The sequence below is a fragment of the Schistocerca americana genome, chromosome X (genome assembly GCF_021461395.2).
Source record: "Schistocerca americana isolate TAMUIC-IGC-003095 chromosome X, iqSchAmer2.1, whole genome shotgun sequence".
Lineage (NCBI taxonomy): Eukaryota > Metazoa > Arthropoda > Insecta > Orthoptera > Acrididae > Schistocerca > Schistocerca americana.
The window spans coordinates 242834748-242853477 of record NC_060130.1 but is presented as its reverse complement, the minus strand read 5'-3'; the positions used below and the strand labels follow the sequence as shown (position 1 = coordinate 242853477).

The 18730-nt window shown below is 44.7% G+C and overlaps 1 protein-coding gene and 1 pseudogene across 1 annotated transcript in view; one reads left to right on the top strand and one right to left on the bottom strand.

Annotated features, from left to right (window-relative positions):
* LOC124554821 (protein sickie) overlaps positions 1-18730 on the bottom strand; it is a 1236186-nt gene that overhangs the window by 812847 nt on the left and 404609 nt on the right. The gene's annotated exons all lie outside the window — the stretch shown is intronic.
* LOC124557208 lies at positions 15416-15533 on the top strand (annotated as a pseudogene).

Sequence of the window (18730 nt, the reverse complement as noted above, 5' to 3'; positions counted from 1 at the left end):
ACGGATTCCAGTAAATTTTACAAATCTTATCAGACAGTGGATATTCTCCCTGTCAGTAAAATCCATATTGAGTGTAACATTGCAACGAAATCATATCTCAACGAAAGATTAATTCATTCAATTTACGGATTCTTTCCATCAGTCGGAACAGGGTATAAGACTGTCGAGACTCCTACTAACGCTATACACCTTCCAGTGACAGTTCAGACAATGAACTACTTGGAGCTGCGTATTGTGGATCAAAACAACCAACGTGTTTACTTTCGTGGTGAGGAAATCATTGTACGATTACATATAAGACAGGATGGGAGTAAGGTATAAAACCAGCGCACACAGCGTACAGGACAGCACTTTACAGCAGAACCGCAAAGTGAAAACACCTGCGAACTACAAGTTTCTTAAATCAGTAGCCTTGAAACCTCGCAATAACGTCGTCTCTCAATGCATCTCACCCAGTGGAATATGATGAGCGAATCATATGCCAGGAATGCTTCTCGCATAAACCTTATGCTTCAACGACATTTAACAAGAACAATTAAATTAGAATTGTCATCCAACACCAAGACGCTTTAACTCTTCCATGCAAGAGTTTCATATATTTGGATGGATCATTTAAGAAAAAGTATAGTAGTCATACAGTGGAATCGAAGCTTACACGTCATGCTTTGGCTTTCCTCTTCCAGGAAATACGTTATGAACTTAATGGGGTAGATATTGATCGTACACGTAATGTTGGCATAGCATCAACCCTTAAAACACATGTCTCATCCTCGCCCTCGGGTTCGAATGGTTTAGAAAATGCAGGATGGTTCATAGACAAATACTCTAAAAATGTTTATGTGGCATTTTGAGGATATTCAACGAATTATTATGAATGCTAAACAGGAACTTATTCTGGGAAGGAGCGCAACGGATACTAACCCGTACATTCAAGGAGCTTAAGAGGATAATCAGATCACCATTAATCATCCGTAGCAGACGAGGAGCGTTTGAAGATTTTAAAAAGTTCTGAATAGCGGTACGTATCTGCCATTAGCTTTTCGTTCAAAGGAGATTTTTGAGTGTGCAGTGCTACCGACAGCGAGCAGATACCAGACGGCGGCTGATGTACTCCGAGATATAACGCCATTATTATCGCAGAAGTAATGCAGGCTTTCTCCTCAGCAGCATCCTGCTGTTTGGGGTGGGGTAGGTGATTCAACTCGCAGCAGAGTACTGAGTACATTTAATGGCACTGTATCTCCGATCATCTAGGGCTTTGGGGAGCTGTGCCTCCAGCACCGGGAGGCATGCTTCTAGAAACCTGACTGGGTCGCGATACCACCCTGCCGGATTCTCAGTTCTAGTGAACGAAATTCGCCCCCTAAATGCCCTCCGCTAATCGGAGGTCCTTCACTATCAGGACGGGTTTCATTATGGCGGCAGAATCAAAATGGTTTCTGTTTTTTCTAACACGTCCGATAGAACAGACTCCACATATACTAAAATATTTTTCTGATGGCAATATGTTAGTATGTTAGAATATTGTACCTAAGTTAGAAATACATTTTATATAATATTTTGATAATATAATTAACTGTGTATGCTTATTTATATGTGTTTATGACCTCATAAAATTCTTCATAATTTATCTTCTGGTACTATTATACAACATTTCTATGTCTGTACACCCATGCCTCCTTCACCATTATGGCATGAAAAGGAAGGAAGATGTTAATATACTTCTTAGTTTCAGCCCTCTATCTGGGTAGCATGCATGCAATCTCTAACCATTGGAGCAGTGTGTATTGTATTGAGGCGTTTAACTGTGCCGTGATAAGATGAGAATACATATCTTTACATCGGGCACAGAGATAGGAATCTCCACCCACATTTTCTCTCCTCGCAGCATTCCGTTTCGTTGCCAATTCGCCCCAAGCTACTACCCAGTGTGGCCGTTGTCCACATGTCATTAGGATTAGCGGACAGAATCACCGTAATTGTACTTCATTATTGGTCGGTGGATGTAGTAAACAGTCTCCATCGTTCAATCCTATTGTCAGTATCAATGTCTCAATGTAGTGCGGAAACACTGCAAAAAAAACGTTCAGATGTGTGTAAAATCAGTCCCTAAGCTTACACACTACTTAACCTAAATTATCCTAAGGACAAACACACACACCCATGCCCGAGGGAGGACTCGAACCTCCGCCGGGACCAGCCGCACAGTCAATGACTGCAGCACCTGAGACCGCTCGGCTAATACAGCGCGGCGGAAACACTGCAAACAGCACAACTGATGTTATGTGTTCGTCCCATTTCATATCGCTCCTCCATAGTTAAGACATTGGTGAATATTCAGCTCCTACATACCACGTAAGTTTACGAACGTCACATTTTCACCTCTGACCCAAGTTTCCCCAGGTTCTTGCTGTCAATCCTAACGTCACGTTTATCAGGATGGCTGACTGTTCGCGAAAAGTTTAACGCAGGCAGTAAAATTTTAATATTTATTTTGATTCCGCTTCGTGGAATACAATAATATTTTTGTTTTTCATTTTATGTAGTATTACAAATGCAAATCTTTGTAATAAAGTTGGAACCATTTCTTACGATAGATGGAATATTCGACTGTGTTGCAATTTGAGACTATAAAAGAACTGTGACTTTTTTTTCGTTTATCTCAAATCCGCCGTATATTTTTCAAAGAATTACTTTAGCGTCGTATTTGAAGAAAAAATAAGTGTGAAAGTTGCGGAATATCCAAGTTACGCTTCCTATTTGTTCGTCATGGAAAATCATGCTGAATTACACTGAGACATATAATTGTTTAATTTCATAAAGAATGCAGTATGACGGAAGCCACATTATAGTTTAGCCTCCAACAAAAGATAACATGAATACGCCTGGACACCGGACCACAAATGTTCCAGACACGAAAGGAAACAAGGAAGACAGAATTTAAAGTCTTCTAGACGACGCGGTCATTAGAGATCGATAAGGTACAAGGTAAACTCCACCTATGATGTGGTGTTAGTTTATTCGTGACTTTCTCACAGTTAAGTATGTAAGAACTAATGGGACGCTTGCACCAATAAATAATACTGTCTGTTTAACAGAATTATAACCGAATTGTTTGGAGAAGAGTTTACTGGGTCAGTTATAATGAATATTGCTATCCCGTGAATGTAAGCATACTACATCGTAATTACGTCATTGCGTGTGCCTGTATTCCACTGTTAGCACAATCAATACGAACTATTGGAAGATGAAGATACAGCTTCAACTTTTATTTAAGCTATCGTTCTATCTTAGTGCTTTTCTTATAAGGAATATTTTACGTGTGTGTGTGTGTGTGTGTGTGTGTGTGTGTGTGTGTGTGTGTGTGTGTGTGTGTGCGCGCGCTAAGGAACGTAACACTTTCATCTGGCTTGTAACCGAACGGGCGTATGTTACATAGTCAACCCCTGAGCTGAACACAATGATTGGTCATGTCCTCAATACAGCAGTCGCAAATGCATATATGGAACTGTTAACCCCAGCAATACCAATGCATTTTACATAAAGCGCATCACTGAAGGAGGTGCTTGTTGCCCACTCAGAAAAAAATAAAAATAAGAACTGAATTTGTTAATTGTTGTTGAATTCTATTAACAACATACTTTTTAAAGAAGTCCCGATGTGTAATCAGGGTTCATAACCTGAAAATACCTTTCATCACACTCTTAGCAATAGCAACGCACTTTCAATAATGTATGTTATCGACTTCATGGCCATCTCAAACAAATGCATATGAATGTGTAACTAAGGCCGCGACCCAGGCAATACTGGAAACGATCTTCACTGGGGAAGGTGACATCCACCACTGAGATATAAATTTTTGGGTTGAGTTTAACCGAAAAATTTAAAACATATATGGATTCTTGTTGCAGAATTCATTAAAAATAGTAAATAATTTTTCATAATTTTAAAATACTAAGGAACTGACTAGATTATAATATTTTCAAGAGATGGACATAATGTACCCTCTGCTTGGTATTGCGAGGATTAATCAACAACAAGAAAAGTCAGATTTAACGTCTCTTCATTGCCGAGACAGTTGTAGAATGGGCACTCGCTAGACTGGATAATGATATGGGAAAACACTGGCCGTGACCTCGTCAAATGAACCACCCCAGAATCCAATCAGAAGTCAAAATGTTCGGACGAGGAACCGAAGCCCGATCGTCCAGCACAGGAATCCATTACAATAATCGTTGCTCCACCTCAGTTGATAGCACAGACTGAGGAATTTGGCGACCGTCCTATGACAGAGATGGATATTCGGACGATATTCATGTCGTCTTGTTATCAGCACCCATCTAAGTAAACGAAAGATAAGTGTATTCAGAAGGTAGTGAACCATCGCGCTATCATAATTATAGCGCCCGCCCACGATACTTATCGTGAGCCAGTGTGGCTGTGCGCCAGAGCACGCAAGGGGCCACGAGAAGCGGACGCGCTTGTCCTTGGCCGTGGCTCATTCATCGTCGGCTCGCCGCCCGCCGCTGCCGCTGCGCTGGAACAGTGCCAGAGTTCCACCTGTTACTGACCCTCATCCGCTCCGCATGCACAGCGCGAGATCCGTGCCGTGCGGACGCATGTGCGCGTTACTGAGCGTCATTGACTGCAGGTGCGTTTGAAACGCGTAGGCCTGACTCCTCCCAGCAGTCGACTGCTAAGTCACAACTTCGAAATAAACAAATCTGACTCATATTCTGGGTTACGATGGATAGGAATCAGCAGATAACTGGACAGGGCTGTTATATTTCTACTACTCGTTCAGAAGCAGTTTTACTTTTCCTTATTGAATAATGAGGTGCTGCGAGCTCGCATTTTGGAAGACAGAGATTCAAGTCTACATATGGCGATCCAGATTTACACTGAGGCAACAAAAGTCATGGGATATCTCTTAACATTGTATCGGGCTTCGTTTTGCGCGGTGTAGTGTAACAACTCGACGTAGCATGGACTAAACAATTAGTTGGAAGCCCCTGTACAATTATTGAACCATGTTCCCTCTATAGCCACTCATAACTACGAAAGTGTTGACGATGCAGTTTTTTGTGCAGCAACTGATCTCTCGGTTTCGTCTCATAAATGTTCGATGGGATTCACGTCGGGCTATCTGGGTGGCCAAATAATTAGCTCGAATAGTCCAGAACGTTCTTCTAACCAAGCGCGAACAATAGTGGTCCAGTGACACGGTGCATTGTGAAACGTCCCCTAAGAAAAAATTATGAATTACTGTGCTGATAAACCTCTTATATTATTTGATTTTCAAACAGCTGAGCAGAACTGAACGTACTCAGACATTTCGCTCTTTACCTATTCTGATGAACACTAAACTGATACACAATATTATTTAGCGCAACGCAATCTGACTTTCAATAATCCCTACAAAAGAATGGCCCCGACTAACATTAACCTATACCTTTCACAAATCACTTACCTCACAAAAATCTTCATTACTCGAACTACTGCAATACAGCGAGCGCCACTACTGCCAGCTAAATAAAAGTTTCAAACTACTGAAGGCACTAACTACTGATAGGCATAGTCAGCAAATGAAAGATTTTGATAGAGAACAAACAATGTATTTACCTTAATGGTGTTAAAAAGTCATAATATATATAGCAGTTCATGTTGCTTTGTTGTGGACCATTACCTGTCTGCATGTGAAGAGTCAGGATTATCTTTCCGTTGGAAGGACAACACTACTTCTTCAAGACTGCATGGAAATCCACTACTTCCGTGTGCATTTTCTTTCACTGCTGAGACTTTGAGAAAAACACTGCAATTTTACTGTGATGAACGATCAGGACTGTCTTTATGGACTGTGAGAAAATTTTAGCTCTTGACCAACATTGTATGAATAAGTGTGTGCATTGGATATCTTTGTTATTGTAATTATGAAAAATTTCTTCAAATCTGTATTGGCCACTGCCCAAAACAATTTGTAAAATGTTTTGTGGGGAGCATGGGGGCTATGTAAGTAGGCTGTTTAGGTTTTTATATTGGTAACGCCACGTAACGCTCTGTATGAAAATCACTGGCTGTGCTGTGTGCAGTCTGTGCCTCGTTAACATTGTTGTAATATTCGCTATTGTAGTGTTGGGCAGTTGGATGTGAACAGCGCGTAGCGTCCCGCAGTTGGAGGTGAGCCGCCAGCAGTGGTGGATGTGGGGAGTGAGATGGCGGAGTTTTGGGAGCGGACGATCTGCACGTGTGTCCATCAGAAACAGTAAATTTGTAAGACTGGATGTAAATACATTGTTTGTTCTCTATCAAAATCTTTCATTTGCTAACTATGCCTATCAGTAGTTAGCGACTTCACTAGTTAGAATCTTTTATTTGGCTGGCAGTATTGGCGCTCGCTGTATTGCAGTAGTTTGAGTAACGAAGATTTTTGTGAGGTAAGTGATTCATGAAAGGTACAGGTTATTGTTAGTCAGGGCCATTCTTTTGCAGGGATTATTAAAAGTCAGATTGTGTTGCGCTAAAAATATTGTGTTTCAGTTTAGTGTTGATCAGAATAAGTAAAGAGAGTAATGCCTGAGTACGTTCATTTTTGCTCAGCTGTTTGAAAAGCAAATAATGTAACAGGTTTATCAGCACAGTCATTCATAAATTTTTCTAAGGGGACGTTTCAATTGTCATCCATAAAAATTCCATCGTTGTTTGGGAACAGAAAGTCAATGAATGGCTACAAATGGTCTCCGAGTAGCCGAACGTAACGATTTCCAGTCAATGATCGGTTCAGTTGGAGCGGAGGACCCAGTACACTCCATGTAAACACAGCCCACACCATTATGGAGCCACCGCCAGCTTGCGCAATGCTTTTTGACAACTTGAGTCCATGGCGCCACACTCGCAACCTACTATCAGCTCTTACCAACCGAAATCGGGACTCATCTGGCCAGGCCACATTTGGACAGTCGTCTAGGGTCCAACCGATCCGGCCACGAGCCCAGGAGAGACGCTGCTGGCGATGTCGTGCTGTTAGTAAAGGCACTCGCGTTGGTCGCCTGCTGCCATAGTCCAATAACGCCAAATTTCACCGCACTGTCCTAACAGATACGTTCGTCGCACGTCCCACATTGATTTCAGCGCTTATTTAACAAATTGTTGCCTGCCTGTTAGCACTGACAGTTTTACGCAAACACAGCTGACCTCGGTCGTTAACTGAGGGCTGTCAGCCACTGCGTTGTTCGTGGTGAGAGGTAATGCTGAAATCTGGTATTCTCTCCACACTGATGACACTGTGGATCTCGGAATATGGAATTCCGCAACTATTTCCGACAGGGAATGTCTCATGCGTCTAGCTCCAATTATCTTTCCACGTCCAAAGTCTGATTGCGGTCTTGCGGCCATAAGCACGTCGGAAACCATTTCACACGAATCACTTGAGTATAAACGACAGATCCGCCAATTCACTGCTCTTTTATGCCTTGTCTACGCGGTACTACCGCCATCTGTATACGCGCATATCTCTATCACATGACGTTTGTCACCTCGGGGTATATTTTCGGTGATTTTTCTAAATTCATCGATACGGATGCCAGAACCTTTCCTTTGACAACGACGGGGTCTATTTCCTTCCTTGCCGGTTTTCTTCTCCTGAACTGAGCTTGTGCTCCGTCTCTGGTGATCGCATCGTCGACGGGTCGTTAAACCCAAATCTTCCTTCCTTCCATTGTCCTATATATAACAATGAACTACACTCAAGTTCTTGGCACTAGAGTCTGTGTAAGATATTACTATGTCGACACATGGCTGCTCCATTCTCTGTAGCCACCCCCACACTGACAAGGGCACTGCACCTATTCGTCATCACCTTTTTGGAACACTCGTTGGCTGATTGTGGTTGACTCGTATAGCAAGTTTCCTTTTGTTGTGCAATGAACTCGACAGCGTCACGTAGCACAATTCAGGTGTTGTCATCGATTTTTTGCCTCGAAGTTTTACCTGAAGTAATATTGTCAGACAACGGCCCTCAGTACACGTCAAATGAATTTGAAACATTCTGTGAACGCAATGGCATACAGCATCTAACTAGTACACCGTTCCCTCCACAGTCAACGGCGAAGCGGAACGTTTTGTCAGAACCTTCAAGCAGCAGATGGCCAAACTTCGCTCCGGACACACCAGGGATCAAGTACTGCAACTATTTCTCGCCTCCTATCGTTCGCACACACGACATTGACAATCGCCGGCGGAATTGCTTCACGGCCGCCGCTATCTGAAACTGCTCCACCTGCTCCAAACTCCTCTGTATTCGGTGCCGAATGAAGGCCGCAAGTATCGCTTCGCGCCGCACGATATTGTCTTTTACAGGGTTTTTAGCGGCGGCAGACGGTGAGCGCGAGGCAAGATCGTCCGTTGACTTGGCGCTTGCATGTATCTTATTTCAGGTCCAGATGGCTTGCAGCGCCTGCATCGAAATCAACTTCGCCTCTGTCATGTGCTCGACGATGTTTCATGGATCCAGAGGACAGCGCGACCGCAGCAGCCGCCAGAGGGTGTCATCATGTCACCGCGGGACGACCCCATGGAGACGGAACCTTCACCTCCTCCGCCTCCTGTCGTCCCATCGATGGAGCTGGACTTGCTCGCACGACAACAGTCACCGCCTTCTACATCTGGTTCACAGCTTCAAGAGGTGGACGCGGTACCCTTCTGGTCGTTTTCCGGGGAACGTTTTCGTCAGAGCGAAGGCCGGATGGCGGGGTACGGCCGGAAACTTGACGTCCCCTGCAGCCACAGCTTCCGGTCCAGCGATGCACCCACCCTCCAGCCTCCACCGCCATGATCGCCCACCCTACAAGACGACGATCCGTCGCTTTGGGGGGAGGGGGGGAGGTGAGAAATGTTCCGTCGTATCGACACGCGAGGGTACGAAGATGAAGAATGTAAGAGCAGATAAGGCTGTGAGACAACGTCAGCCAATAGTCCGCTGACTAGCACGGCACCACTACAGGAGCGCCCCCTAACCGAAGAGAATATAAGCGCCGCTCCTGCCAGCCTCGGGGAGAGTAGAAGACGGACACTACATCTACATCCATACTCCGCAAGCCACCTGACGGTGTGTGGCGGAGGGTACGGTAAGTACCTCTATCGGTTTTCCCTTCTATTCCAGTCTCGTATTGTTCGTGGAAAGAAGGATTGTCGGTATGCTTCTGTGTGGGCTCTAATCTCTCTGATTTTATCCTCATGGTCTCTTCGCGAGATGTACGTAGGAGGGAGCAATATACTGCTTGACTCCTCGGTGAAGGTATGTTCTCGAAACTTCAACAAAAGCCCGTACCGAGCTGCTGAGCGTCTCTCCTACAGAGTCTTCCACTGGAGTTTATCTATCGTCTCTGTAACGCTTTCGCGATTACTAAATGATCCTGTAACGAAGCGCGCTGCTCTCCGTTGGATCTTCTCTATCTCTTCTATCAACCCTACCTGGTACGGATCCCACACTGCTGAGCAGTATTCAAGCAGTGGGCGAACAAGCGTACTGTAACTTACTTCCTTTGTTTTCGGATTGCATTTCCTTAGGATTCTTCCAATGAATCTCAGTCTGGCATCTGCTTTACAGACGATCAGCTTTATATGATCATTACATTTTAAATCACTCCTAATGCGTACTCCCAGATAATTTATGGAATTAACTGCTTCCAGTTGCTGACCTGCTATTTTGTAGCTAAATGATAAGTGATCTATCTTTCTATGTATTCGCAGCGCATTACACTTGTCTACATTGAGATTCAATTGCCATTCCCTGCACCACGCGTCAATTCGCTGCAGAACCTCCTGCATTTCAGTACAATTTCCCATTGTTACAACCTCTCGATATACCACAGCATCATCCGCAAAACGCCTCAGTGAACTTCCGATGTCATCCACAAGGTCATTTATGTATATTGTGAACAGCAACGGTCCTACGACACTCCCCTGCGGCACACCTGAAATCACTCTTACTTCGGAAGACTTCTCTCCATTGAGAATGACATGCTGCGTTCTGTTATCTAGGAACTCTTCAATACAATCACACAATTGGTTTGACAGTCCACATGCTCTTACTTTGTTCATTAAACGACTGTGGGGAACTGTATCGAACGCCTTGCGTAAGTCATGTGAACCCGTGTGTATGGCCCTCTGAGTGTCGTGGACGAATAGCGCGAGCTGGGTTTCACACGATCGCCTTTTTTGAAACCCATGCTGATTCCTACAGAGTAGATTTCTAGTCTCCGTCCACTACTGGGTGATGGCAACGGCGATCGACGGCGACGGACAGCGGCCAATTGCACTGACGTTTTCAAAACACGTGACGTCACGCCGCGGCGCGGGGGCGCGCGGACACGGAATTTAGCGGCAGTCAGTAGCGAGCCAGTGTGTGTGTTGGACCTTCCATCAAGTTACGGACCCCCTTGAAGATGTCTCCCGCAGTCGGAGACGAAACGTTGGGAATCACCACAGAATGCATCAACCGACCACGGCATAACAGCTCGGATAATTATAATGGACATGATATTTCCGGCCGTGAAAGTTTACATTTTAGTATCAGACGCCTCTACGGGGAGCAGATGTCGAGAGAAGTGCGACGCCTGGAAGGACTCCAGAAGAAGAGAGTGCAGCTTTTGTGTTCCCTCACATTCCTGTCTCGTTGCAGAACCGTCGGCGTTATACCGAAGTTTCTGAAGATAAAGCGACTGTTCTATTCGGGAAAGGCACAACGCATTTTCAAACGGACTGAGGAGGCCTTACTACGAGAGCGCATTCAGCAGACCCGACGGGACTTGGCAAGCACAAACTGTAAGTTAATGTCTCTCCATATTACGATCAGTAATAAACTGTGCAGCGGTGACTGGGATAAAATTGATAGACTACTGCATGATACCATGTGGAAGCGTATGTTGACGACGTCTAGTAGACAGAAGAAGAAGTTTGATAATTTGCTACCTAATCAGACTTTTCGGCATTTAGACGTTTCCCGGACCGTTATCAATTTGTCCAAACGTTCGTTATCTGACGATGAGACATCTGTGCTTGCCAAGGGAGGAAATTTTGCTGTTAGTCCGCGTTTTGTGCCCATGGAAGAAATTATAGCCAATGTAGAAGCAGGACTTCGCAGTGTAGATTCTGTAACAGCTGAAGAAATCCGTATAGAAACAGTGAGAATATTAGCCAATGCAAAACCGCCGAAAAGTAATATAACTGTAGGTGAAAGAAGAGCTTTAAAACTCCTGAATGACGACGATAGTATTTTGGTTCTCCCAGCTGACAAAGGAAGCGCAACGGTGGTTATGGATGTGGCCGACTATCAGAGAAAAATTACGGATCTACTGGATCCGCAAGCATATAGGAAGCTGAATAAGGACCCCACTAACAACGTTCTCAGAACTGTGTCGCGGTTAATAAAAAAGTCCTCCATTGAAGAGAGTGTGCAGAAAGGTCTCTGCAGTTCGGTTGCGCTACCACCGAGGCTTTATGGATTGCCCAAAATTCATAAAGAAAATGTTCCGTTAAGACCGATACTAAGTGCCATTGGTTCGCCCACCTAATCGTTAGCCAAGTTTTTGACTACGCTGTTAAAACAACATGTGGGCCGTTCGGACTCGTATATAAAGAATTCGACACGTTTCATCAGCAGATTGAATGGCATAGTGGTCCAGCCGGAGGACATATTGTTCAGCTTCGATGTGGTATCGCTGTTTACCATGGTTCCACTTAATGATGTATTGGAACAGCTGGATCGAATTTTTCCTGCCGATATTTTAGAGCAGTTTAAGTGTTGTTTGACGACCACATACTTCAAGTGGAATGAACAGTTTTATGAGCAAACGGATGGCGTGGCTATGGGAAGTCCCCTAAGTCCCGTAATTGCTAACTTCTTTATGGAGAAATTCGAAGAACAGGCCTTAGGTACTGCCAGCAAGAAACCAAATGTATGGTTTCGATACGTGGATGACACGTTTGTGTTGTGGAGACATGGTAGGGAGGAACTAAGCCGGTTCCACGAACATCTGAACAGTATAAACTCAAGAATTCAGTTTGCAATGGGGGAGGAGGTAGACGGCAAACTACATTTACTCGATGTGGTTGTGTTTAGAAACGAAAATGGTAGTTTGGGCCACTCAGTGTACCGCAATCCCACGCACACGGACCGTTATTTGCACCGGGATTCGAACCACCACCCACAACAGAAGCGGGGTGTTATCAAGACGTTAGCGGACAGAGCTAGAAATATTTGTGAACCTGAGTTGCTCGACGCTGAGATGGAACATCTCCACAATGCACTAACGAAGAACGGATATTCGTCCGCCGAAATAAAACGTGCGTTGAGGCAGCCACGCAGAAATCATACTGACGTACAGGCTACTGCAAAATCTAAGGTTTTCCTGCCGTTTGTTAAAAATGTAACGGAAAGAATAGGGAGGATCTTGACGAAGCGGAATATTACCGTAATTTACAAGCCCACCAGGAATACCTTAGGCCTGCCAAGGACGCTCGCAAACCATTGGAAAAATCTGGAGTGTATAGGATCCCATGCAGCTGTGGTGGTGTTTATGTGGGTACCACCAAAAGAACTGTTTCTAAACGTTTGGAAGAGCACAAGGGAAATTGTAGAAGAGGAGAAACGGAACGATCAGCTGTTGCGGAGCATGCTTTCCAGCCAGGGAACCACAATATTCGTTTCGAGGAGACGCAAGTACTAGCGGCCACGAGCGGATACTACGAAAGGCTCTACAGGGAGGCAATCGAAATCGCTAAACACCCAAATAATTTCAACCGAAAGGAGGAGGGCGTCAAACTAAACGGTATATGGATGCCGGTGTTAAAGAAGATGTGTACCACCCGTCCACTACTGGGTGATGGCAACGGCGATCGACGGCGACGGACAGCAGCCAATTACACTGACGTTTTCAAAACACGTGACGTCACGCCGCGGCGCGGGGGCGCGCGGACACGGAATTTAGCGGTAGTCAGTAGCGAGCCAGTGTGTGTGTTGGACCTTCCATCAAGCTACGGACCCCCTTGAAGATGTCTCCCGCAGTCGGAGACGAAACGTTGGGAATCACCACAGAATTCATCAACCGACCACGGCATAACAGCCCGGATAATTATAATGGACAAGATATAGGTCTATAGTTCCGCACATCTGTTCGACGTCCCTTCTTGAAAACGGGGATGACCTGTGCCCTTTTCCAATCCTTTGGAACGCTACGCTCTTCTAGAGACTAGCAGAGAGGCCCAGATGAGCAGTGATATTAACGATAGCTGTGACTTATGAGCGAGTGTGAATGCTTACATGGACATTGTATGTAGTGTATGACTGTTTGCATGTCACCCATCGCTAACGACAGCTCACTGTAAATCCAGAGTTAACTATTGTCAATCTTCTTTATTGTAGTAAAAACTATTAATGTGATTTGCTTGAAATGTAGTATAGCTATCCGAGAAAGCAGCATACTTTAGGGACCCTATAAGAGACTAGTGTGCAGGCTCCCACAAGACCAAATGCCACTACATTAAATTCTTGACGTTCAACTTGTGACTCCCTATAGTTGTATGAGATACTTAATTAATTATGTTTAGAACTTTAGGCGTACCTAAAATGATGATCGGTCACATATTTATTTCTTGAAAATTATTGTAAATTAGAAATTGATGTATAACATATGGTGCACCGAATGGATGCAAGGTAGAATCTATATTTGCCATAACAACTATCAAAGAAGCGCCTGTCTTGTATACATAGATGAAATAATCATGAAATTCTATCAAGTTCGATAAAAATATGTCAGAGTTTCCCAGCAGCACTTAAAGCTCTTTCACGGTATCATACAAGCGAATAATTTTAATGTTGGCACGAGCCCCCATATAAAACAATAATGTTATAATACTATTGCTATTACTGTTAGGGTTCATATTTCACATATGTTTCCAACGCGAGAAAGAAAAGTCTTCCCAATTCAGTCGGAGTTTTTCGAAATCTTTGCATTACTCCCCAGTGAAATAATTAAGTCATAAAACGATGTTCATCCGAAATATTGCAAGTTCCGTGACCATTATGTGGCCCAGAATTTCTAAGTACCTACAGTTCGCGCAGTCACACTCCAAAACGGCACAACCTTAGCCTAGTTTCTCGCGAAATTCCAAAATTCGTGTTTTTTGTTTTAATCTTATGGGACTTAACTCCTAAGGTCATCAGTCCATAAGCTTACACACTACTTAACCTAAATTATCCTAAGGACAAACACACACACCTATGCCCGAGGGAGGACTCGAATCTCCGCCGGGACCAGCCGCACAGTCCAGGACTGCAGCGCCTAAGACCGCTCGGCTAATCCCGCGCGGCAAAATTCGTGTTTCCCAACCAAGTTTCAGATAGGGCCAGCTCCTTCCGCTCTTCCGGAATATGGTCCGTGAAACAACCACAAATGAATATCAAATGCTTCAAAGCTATAGGGTTTGAGCTACAGTTCTCATAAGCACCTCAAGATGCACATCCTTCTGGGCCTTTTAAAATTAAGTTTGAATATTATCTCTAAGGTTAAAGACACTGAAGGTACAGATGAATAAATTAACCAGTTTTTGAGACGTACTAAAGCGATACAAAACCAATTTCCCAGTTTTATAAGGGGCTGTCAAGTGAAAACGATGCAGATGGAAAAAAGTTAGTTAATTGTTTTTATTTCAAAAGTAATCCCCAAATTTGTTAATACATTTATCCCAATGTGCGACAAGCCGGTCAATGCTTTCAAAGAACAATGTTTGCGGCTGATTACGGAAAAGCGATTTTACATAGGCGTGCACCTCTCTGTCCGAAGCAAATTGACGGCCACAAGTGTCTTTCTCCAGGGATCCAAAAACACGGAGTGTACGGGAATGCATGGCGGGTGTGTAAGTGCTTCCCATCGAAATTTCTACAGCATAGTCGAAACAACCTTGAAACATGTGAGCCCGCCCTAACACATACTCCATAAAATCTTGATCTCTCCCCATGCGGTTTCCATATTTTTGGAGCCCTGGAGAAAGACACTGGTGGCTGCCGATTTGCTTGGCACGAAGAGGTGCACGCCTGGGTACAATCACTTTTTCGTAGGCAACCACAAACACTTTTCTATGAAGAAAATGGGCGTCTTGTTTAACTGTGCGATAAATGTGTTAACAGTTATGGCGATTATTTTTGAAATAATGAACAGTTTATTTAATTTGTTTCCATCTGTTTCATTTGACTGCCCCTTCTAGTATCTAATGGGCACGTAAGGTATGAGTTCCGTAGTATTCTGTATCTTCTTGCCACAGTGTGCGCAAATCTACGCTGTCACACTTCTTTTGCCCAGTATTCCATTAATGAGACACCTGATTTTAAAAAGTTAATTAATGTGTTTAATAGTCATGAGGCAACGGCCTTTCCGCAGTGGATACACCGGTTCCCGTGAGATCACCGAAGTTAAGCGCTGTCGGACGTGGTCGGCACTTGGATGGGTGACCATCCTGGGCGCCATGCGCGGTTGTCATTTTTCGGGGTGCACTCAGCCTCGTGATGCCAATTGAGGAGCTACTCGACCGAATAGTAGCGGCTTCGGTCAAGAATACCATCATAACGACCGGGAGAACGGTGTGCTGACCCCACGTCCCTCCTATCCGCACCCTCCCCTGAGGACGACACGGCGGTCGGATGGTCCCGGTAGGCCACTCGTGCCCTGAAGACGGAGTGCTCTAATAGTCATGTTCCGAAGCTATAACTTAATCAGCTTTGTGTTACTGTAGTGGATATTATTGTGTGCCTGCGGTGAACAGTGGAGGGACCAGCATCAGACTAATGTTGGGCAGAGTACAAGTGTGTCTGGACACAGAGTGCACCGAACACTCCTAATGATGGGCCTCCGCAGCCGATGGCCCATGCACGTGCCAATGTTGAACACCATGACGTTGGCAACTAAGGCTGAAATGGGCACAACACTATCGGCACTAGACGTTGGCGCAGTGCTAGAGCGTTCTTTGTCTGATCGCGATACCGTATTCATCATGCCGATGGGGGCCGCAAATCTGTCGTCTTGCATGGGAGCACCTGGACTGCAGGACGGAGACAAGCTGGCGGCGTTTTCATTATGCTCTGGGGAACAATCACGTGGGCATCCGTGGGTCAGATGGAGCTCGTGCGAGGCACCATGACGGCCAAGCAGTATCGTGGACACCACGTACACCCCTTCATGACGATCACGTTTCCCGACAGCAGTGGCATTTTTCAATAAGATAATACGCCATGTCACATGGCCAGGAGTGTGATAGAGTGGTTCGAGGAACACAAAAGCGACATCCAGTTGATGTGCTGACCCCCACAACTCGCCGGATCTGAACCCGATCGAACATATCTGGGATGTGGTTGAACGTGGGGTCAGACTTCGTCGCCCCTCTCCCCAGATTTTACGGGAATTAGGAGACTTGTGTGTGCAAATGTGGTGCCAACTCCCTGCAGTGAACTACCAAGGCCTCACTGCTACCATGCCAGGACGTGTCGCCGCTGTTATCCGTGCCAAAGTGTGACATACCGCGAATTGGGCAGGTGGTCGTAATGTTCTGGCCGATCAGTATTCGAGTAATAACGCCATTGAATTCATTAGCCCTCTTCAGATCAGCAAGATAGATATCTTTATGTATAGCATAGATCTTCACATAGTCTGACAGCGCTTGATATACACCATCAATTGACACTTCGTAGAGTGCTGTAGCAAGTTTTGTATGGTTGTAATCAATTATTATAGTGTTAGAATATGTACTCATATTTGTTCCAAATAATTTGTGGCCGTCACTGATGTGTCGACAGAAGTGCCGACACAGTGTGATTTGAGGGGACCGCAATGCACGCTATAAACACACGAAGGATGGCGTGAGGTCTGAAACAGGATACGTAATGAATGCTATAAAGAAAAGTACGTAGCTGCTGGAATACTTAACTTTAATCCATCCTTGCTGTACATCGCTATTGACGTTACAAGTGAGACTCTGTAGATTCAGGCAATAAACTACTAATGGCGCCTTGCTAGGTCGTAGCCATTGACTTAGCTGAAGGCTATTCTAACTATCTGCTCGGCAAATGAGCGAGGCTTCGTCAGTGTGCATCGCTAGCTACGTCGTCCGTACAACTGGGGCGAGTGCTAGTCCGTCTCTCGAGACCTGCCGTGTGGTGGCGCTCGGTCTGCGATCACTGACAGTGGCGACACGCGGGTCCGACATGTACTAATGGACCGCGGCCGATTTAAAGCTACCACCTAGCAAGTGTGGTGTCTGGCGGTGGCACCACAGTCACCGTCTGACATACAGAGTTTAGTTATCGGTCCCTTCAGCCTTCGAAAAGTTCATGTCCATCGTTTCCTCCTAGACCAAAGTGTCTCATTCATTTCTGTTGGTAGTTTTCTCAGGTAGTCTTTCGTCTGTCGTGCTATTCACATGTTTTTCCCCGCCTGTCTCTGAATTCATTCGTTTCCTCTTTAATAGCTTGTAATTTCAACTCATAATTGACAAGAACAAGGTTGATTTATTTCCCCATTCTACACTAATCCGACCTTGTGTTCCGTCTTTATTGACCTCATAGTCGAGGAGACGTTAATCCCTTATCCTCTTTTGGATCTTACGTTTTTCCCAATTCTCTCTCATATATACCGGGTGATCAAAAAGTCAGTATAAGTTTGAAAACTTAATAAAACACGGAATAATGTAGATAGAGAGGTAAAAATTGACACACATGCTTGGAATGACATGGGGTTTTATAAGAACCAAAAAAGTTCACAAAATGTCCGACAGATGGCGCTAGATAACTGCTACCGTGACGAGTGAGAGGTACGCCGATATGTTACAGAATCGCATCATCCCCAGCCTGGCTGATAAACACCTGCTGGAACGTACGATGTTTATGCAGGATGACGCTCCACCCCATATTGCTAGACGCGTGAAAGATCTCTTGCGCGCGTCGTTTGGTGATGATCGTGTGCTCAGCCGCCACTTTCGTCATGCTTGGCCTCCCAGGTCCCCAGACCTCAGTCCCTACGATTATTGGCTTTGGGGTTACCTGAAGCCGCAAGTGTATCGTGATCGACCGACATGTCTAGGGATGCTAAAAGACAACATCCGACGCCAATGCCTCACCATAACTCCGGACATGCTTTACAGTGCTGTTCACAACATTATTCCTCGACTACAGCTATTGTTGAGGAATGATGGTGGACATATTGAGCATTTCCTGCAAAGATCATCATCTTTGCTTTGTTATGCTAATTATTGCTATTCTGATCAGATGAAGCGCCATCTGACGGACATTTTTTGAACTTTTGTATTTTTTTGGTTCTAATAAAACACCATGTCATTCCAAGCATGTGTGTAAATTTGTACCTCTCTATCTACATTATTCCGTGATTTATTCAGTTTTCAAATTTATACTGACTTTTTGATTACCCGCTGAAGATTATTTTATTTCCCATTTATTTATTGGTATCGCCAGCCTCATCCCTTTTCATACACCAAGTCCTAGTGCAATCACCTGCATGAGATGAGAACATTGCGGCATAACTTTAAGTTAGAGGCAGTTCCTTTCTTTCCTTCTCTGGGAGCCCTGGGAGACTTCATTGACTTTTTTTATAACTGGCTGTCGGGATCAAGTTCCAACGACAGGAGCGAATCTTCAAGCCGTTTTTAAAATCGAATCCTTTGATTGGCA